Source organism: Strongylocentrotus purpuratus, unplaced genomic scaffold, assembly GCF_000002235.5.
Source record: "Strongylocentrotus purpuratus isolate Spur 01 unplaced genomic scaffold, Spur_5.0 spur5_scaffold_12, whole genome shotgun sequence".
Taxonomy (NCBI): Eukaryota; Metazoa; Echinodermata; class Echinoidea; order Camarodonta; family Strongylocentrotidae; genus Strongylocentrotus; species Strongylocentrotus purpuratus.
This window is the reverse complement of record NW_022145597.1, coordinates 17086054-17092808: the sequence shown is the minus strand read 5'-3', so window position 1 is coordinate 17092808 and position 6755 is coordinate 17086054. Positions and strand designations below refer to the sequence as shown.

At 38.3% G+C, this 6755-nt stretch overlaps 2 long non-coding RNA genes across 2 annotated transcripts; both read right to left on the bottom strand.

The window, feature by feature from the left end:
* Positions 1-2385: 2385 nt before the first annotated feature.
* Positions 2386-3243, bottom strand: LOC115922662. The gene is made up of 2 exons (XR_004063540.1): positions 3193-3243; positions 2386-2626 (listed from the first exon to the last, which is right to left on the bottom strand). It is a non-coding gene; the product is annotated as an uncharacterized LOC115922662 (long non-coding RNA).
* Positions 3244-3668: 425 nt separating this feature from the next.
* On the bottom strand, positions 3669-5812 carry LOC115922661. The gene is made up of 2 exons (XR_004063539.1): positions 4664-5812; positions 3669-4299 (listed from the first exon to the last, which is right to left on the bottom strand). It is a non-coding gene; the product is annotated as an uncharacterized LOC115922661 (long non-coding RNA).
* Between the last annotated feature and the right edge of the window lie 943 nt (positions 5813-6755).

The following is a 6755-nucleotide window of genomic DNA, read 5'->3' as shown; positions in this document are numbered from 1 at the left end:
AACACAAACTTTGGTTTCTTACCGTACAAACGATACTGGAGTGAAAGAAAATCACTGCAGAATAGCGGATTATGTACAAGATTAAGATGTTGCTTCGATAAGAATCCCGTTGTTTGCAACGGGACAGCTGATCACGGCGAAGGTAAAAATGTACTAGAATTATGTCCCGGCATGCTTTGCGATGAAACAACCGTGAAGACACGGATAATTAACTGGCGGCCGCCAGATAATTAACTGGCGGCCGCCAGATAAATAACTGGCGGCCGCCAGATAATTAACTGGCGGCCGCCAGATAATTAACTGGCGGCCGCCAGATAATTAACTGGCGGCCGCCAGATAAATAACTGGCGGCCGCCAGATAATTAACTGGCGGCCGCCAGATAATTAACTGGCGGCCGCCAGATAATTAACTGGCGGCCGCCAGATAATTAACTGGCGGCCGCCAGATAATTATCTGGCGGCCGCCAGATAATTATCCGTGTCTTCACGGTTGTTTCATCGCAAAGCATGCCGGGACATAATTCTAGTACATTTTTTTTCCAATCGTAAATATCTTGATAATCAGACAGGCGATTGGATTGTAAAAGTCATTGAGTTCTTGACTGACCTAAAATTATCATTGCAGCATGAGCTAAATCCAGGATTTTGTTTCAGAATCTGAGATAAAGTTACCGGATCCCTTTAAATGCGTTTGCATTAAAGGTGGTACCCCCCCCCCCAACTCAGTGTTATTTAGGGTAAGCACATGCGTGTTCCCAGCACCCCCCCTTTTTTTTAGCATAAGTCCCCTGTGTTAAGTCAATACGGGCAGATCTTTTTCATTGCAAAACTCCAGAGAATCCAAAACTCTGCTGCCAGGCTCTGTTCACTTTGATGTACATGTACGGTATATGTATTGTAATTTGTAGGTTTATTCACACTTTTTTTGTTTTGTTTAATATGTAATTGTTTATCAGTCTATTTTTGTTTGTTATAGCGCTTAGAGATTTTGGTGGTAAGAGCTTTAAAAGTAGCGGTTTTTTTATATTTTAATTTTTTAAATTTTGTTACGAGCCAGAGAATTTGGGAACACGCATGCGGTACCTCCGTTCCCGGAGTGGTGGGGGGGGGGGGGGGGGGTGGTACTACTTCTTCATAGGATGTCAACTTATATGCATTGCATTAAACCTGTTGATATTGATCTCATGGTTATATTTATTTTATAAATAAAATCAAACAACACAGCGAGGGTTGTAGATGACTACTAAGCAATCATTACTGTATGTAGGACACTGAGTTGAAGTTATTCATGATTTATTCAAGAGAGGAAGGTCAGACAGACCTGATGTTTAAAATATTTAACAAGAGAAACATAGAAACAGAGAGAGGCATTGAGAGAGATGTCGACACTTAATGAAAGAGAAAGAGTGATAATAAGGAGAGAGAGAGGGGGAGAGAAAAGAGAGAGAGAGAGAGAGAGAGAGAGAGAGAGAGACGGAGAGGGGTGGGAGAGATAGACAGGGAGAGCAAGAATTAGGTGTGAAGAGGAAGATCAAGAGAATGAAAGATTGAATTTTACAAATGTACATGTTTCCATGTACCTTTTCTTAATTTATATTATAATGTGAACGATATAGTGATGGTCTTTGCTTAATTTTAGTTTGCATTCTTTCCTCTCGCCTTGTATTCTAATTTATTATTTTAATTTAGTAAATGTTTGTATAAATATAATTTTGATTTCTATCTCTTCCCCTATGTCATAGCCTTGTTCTTGCTCTCCCTTCCTCATGTTAGTCTATCTCTCTTTCTCTCTGTAATGATAACCCCTCTATCAATCTTTTCTTCATCAACTCTTGATATATTCCTCCTCTTCTCCTTCTCGTTCATCATCACGATCATCATCATCATCTCAAAACTGTATTAATCAATCTACATGTATAAGACTCCTGAGATTGATCAATACAGTTCTTATAATATATGACCATTATGTACAAACAGTAAGAACAATTATTCCAACTTGATGGGCAACAACGTAATCTCCATTTTCTCCTCCTCATTCAAATGTTGGCTTCTTTTTCAATTTTCATTCTTTACTCGTGTTACTTCTCTTTCTCTCTGACTACAGTGTATACTCACAAGAAAGTAGAATCAATGGTTTGACATGAACCAGTCTAGAAAATGAACTAAATTTATTCAAGTATCAAATACATTTTGAATTTCAGACAGCTTTCTCCCAGGAGATGAAACAAATGTCTCCCTAACCAGAAACTGACAAAATAACTAAATGCCTTCCCCTCTTTGTAGTCTCTCATTATTCTTCCCTCTAGTGATGGAGGGTCCTTATCCAGTAGCACACAAATGTCTCTATACATAGTAGACGGCCATCTCTACATGCCTTTCTTCCCCCCCCCCCCCCCCCCATCCATCCATCGTCCAGTTCCTCTCTACCTCTCTACCTCGAATGGCTGAACAGTACCCCCAGCGTCAGGGCAGAGAACACCCATAAAATAATGACTTCTCCAAGCTTGAGTCCCCTCCTTGTAGAAAGTCACGTATCACTTCTGTTGTCCATTGTGAAATGAGCTCTCTCGTAGCATCTACGTCATCTTCTGATTCATCGGCCATATAGTGTTTGATGATGCTGCAACTGATAAATAAAAGGAAAAAGACAATCAAATTTAAGTTTGTATTGTAACCTGAAGAATAACGGTAACAAAAGAACCCTTATCACACTAGATCATGGGGAAATATTTTTGTGCTAAAGGGTGGCCCCAAAAGGGTGACCCCAAAAAGGTGACCTTACCATCAACTGAACAAAATATCGGTCTGCCAAATTCATATTTTCGGGAAAAAATAGATGCTCTAACCGACCCCCCCCCCTCTCATTCTCCGGCTGGCTGAGTCGATGTGAAATTTTCGGCACGATTTTCAAATTTTAACCCCCCCCCCCCCCTCGAAAAATTCCTTCATACGCCCCTGTCATGTAGATCCTCAAGTAGAGCTCATCAATACATAGACTATTATATTCAGATCAAGATAGACACAAGGCAATCAGTCTACTTAAAATGCACACACATTTAAACATACGGGACTAGATCTAGAGGTCTAGGCCTACATTTACTAAAGCTTGACCCGGCCCACTCTCATGCATTACGTCGTATTATCAGCTTTATTCGTCATAAAAATGAATAAACACAAACTTTGGTTTCTTACCGTACAAACGATACTGGAGTGAAAGAAAATCACTGCAGAATAGCGGATTATGTACAAGATTAAGATGTTGCTTCGATAAGAATCCCGTTGTTTGCAACGGGACAGCTGATCACGGCGAAGGTAAAAATGTACTAGAATTATGTCCCGGCATGCTTTGCGATGAAACAACCGTGAAGACACGGATAATTATCTGGCGGCCGCCAGATAATTATCTGGCGGCCGCCAGATAATTAACTGGCGGCCGCCAGATAATTAACTGGCGGCCGCCAGATAATTAAGTGGCGGCCGCCAGTTAATTATCTGGCGGCCGCCAGATAATTTCTCTTAAATTTATTTCGTAGGTGGCACTAATGGGCTTCCGTAGCCAACAAACTAGGCATTCCTGTAGTATTTTGGTAAGTCGAGAGAAAGGGGGGGGGGGGGGCGGTTGTCAGGAAGAATGCAATACCAGAACACAATGACACGACTCGAGGTTGTAGGATATGAGCGGGATTTTATTTCCCACTTGAGCTATCTGCATAAAGTGTGATACAAGAAGAAAAACCTCTGCAAAGGCAGAAAAGAAACAACGAAAGAAAGAACATCAGTAACTACATGTTCAAAATCTCTTCATGCAACAATTTAGAGTCAACAATAATGTACATCACTTTAACACCAAGTCAATGATACTTCAATATTCATCGAGTGAGTAATTCAATGTAAAAGAAGAAAATGTATTTCTTATCATTCCAAAATATTCCCTCTAACTATTTGGTGTGAAATATGACGAACTAATTTCTTCACTGAAAGTATGAATACAGGTCACCAAAATATGAAAGCATCAACTCTATTAAAGATTAACATCAGAATAATCCCCTGAAATATGCATAGTCATGGATATTCATTCTAATTAATGTCTAATTAATGTACATTGACTGCCTATCTACAATTCGTTATAACACATCATTATCAACACCTGAAACAGAAGTAATATAACAAGCAGTGTTCGTGTTCAAAACTATCTATCACGCTCTACCATCCTGACTCACCCAACTAGGACTGCTAAACAACTACTTGTTGCTACGACGACAACAATGGAACCAGCTTCTTCAACTCAAACGCTGGAATCTAGAACAAAGACAATATCACTACTTGCCATGAATAACCAGTCAACTATATATCATCAAATTGTTATCATCAAAACATTATAATGCGATAATGTAATCATAACAATTTAAATCCTATTTATGAACGTAAAAATGCATCAAGTATATCAATACACAGATGAATAATGTGGTATCTATACTCTACTAAAATTGTCACTGTTCATTATCAAATAACTGAACCAATTAAATCAAAGACTCAAACCAATGAAATAAAAGAATCAAACGTTAAGTAAAATGACAATATTACTTCAACTTCAGACATTGAGTATTAAAGAATCTAGATTAAGAGATACAGAAATGTAAACAAATGCTTCAATTTGTCATACCTCCAACAAGCATCAGAACTATTTCTCAATCAGAAACGTGGTCAATCAGCGACACCTCGACAACTGTTGAACCTCTAGCTCCATCCACGAAAGGAACTCCTATCAATTAAATGAATAATACACCAACTCCTAATAAACTCTACTCTCTAATAATAGTATGATATAATTTATATCAAGCACCAACACCAATCTACTGAAATAAGTAGACTCCTATTTTTAACTAACTGCACCATAAACCCTTCCCATGGAGGCTGCCATCTTATTTGTTTACAATGGAGTACCCCCTCTTATTTGAGAATATTGCTTACACAGCACAACACAGTCTTAACTGACTTTTACCCAAACATTTCTATCTAATCAAATCCCTCCAAACTTCACTCAGTGCACTATACTCAAGCTACAGTATTCAATACCATAACTAAATAACACTTAGCTATACAAGTACATTAAATGTGTATTTACACTCATCAACATTATAATAAACATAAGATTCTCTGCCTTACATCGTTTACAAAGCCACTACAACGAGATGACGCATGGTCATTCATGCACAACGAACTACACGTGTGTACATTGTGTATCATGTACTAGGCCATACACTGTATGTGCTCATGACCTCTAACCAGTGATGCGATCCCTTCACTATTAATACTTCATTTTCCTTCATTCTTTCTACTCAATATCAATAATAACATGACTATAGTCCTTATTCTACACTATAACAAAAATCAATTAACATACCTCGACAGAAACATGAAATATTCTGAATACTCTACTGCGAAACTCTGATTGCCAATCAGCTCTCCTCACTGAGTTGGTTGAACAATGCACTAAACTTTCTGTAGACACAAGAAAGTTCTTCCCAAACTGCCTAATCACTCTCTTAATATCCTTCCGCCTAAATCAATTATTTAGTCTTTCTGCAACCTAATATGTCTAAACAAAGATATGTTTAACAAACCATACTATCAATAACCTACACTTCCATAAACAATCCAGATTCAGGATAATTACAACTCTCTCAATTTGAACTATTTAGTATGTGAGTTCTGAATATGTGTAATGAGGCAAAGTACACAGGCCCCTCTCTGTCTACTCTAAGGTGGCCTTAAAGATAACAAATCAAGTTTTTCTCACTATACCACATTCCTAATGGAAAATTCAGAGAACTGCAGGAATCCGCTATTCGTAGCGTTATTGAAGCCGGCAGGGATATTTTTGTTGCATTACCTACTGGTTTTGGAAAGAGTGCAATATACCAAGCAATCCCCTTGTGCTGTGATTTTCTACGCGACCACGGATTCTATGATCATGATGACTCGTTGCGGTTTCTTATATCTGTTTAGTCGAACGTAACATAGGTGTACCTTATTTGGTAGGGCTGTTGAATGATTCATAGATCCGCCATTTTGAATATATATGAATATTGATTAGCTAGACCAGTGATTATAGGCGGTAAGCCGCTTCGCGGCTCACGGTTCGTAGTCTCGCCGTATCAGACGTTCTGCTTAAGGTTAGTCTAGCAGCAAAGAAAAAAGCTCGGCACTCCGCATAGATTATAGGCTAACAGTTACAAGGTCACGTGACTTTTGTCTTTGCATGTCAGCCCGAAAATCGCTCATTTTCGTGATTTGTGTACAAAACGTAAGGAAAAGTCATTTTTCCTAAAAATAGATCAAACATGGGTGATTAGGTCTTGTTTAAAGTTTAGGTAATCGTTTGGGAGTCCAAATAGTTTAATTGTAGTTAGAAATGAAATAAAACAACTAAAACAATAAAATACATAAGTTAAAAAAACAATGAAATACATAAGAAATTATCAAAACAAGAGATAACATAAGGAATAAGCTGGCTCTTCCAATTTTTGTTGTCGTATTATTATTCTAAATGGTCTAATGAATATATATAGTGAAAAAGAATGCTTAAATATGAATAATATATGATTTATGGGTAACAATAATTATCATAGTATTCTATACACTTCACTTGACATCTTGAGATCGGCCGCTTCACGACCGAGATCTTATGGGAGGGGGGGGGGGGGGCATAATCCCCCGGCCGTACTAAGACTTCAAATAGCCTGGCCATTTTA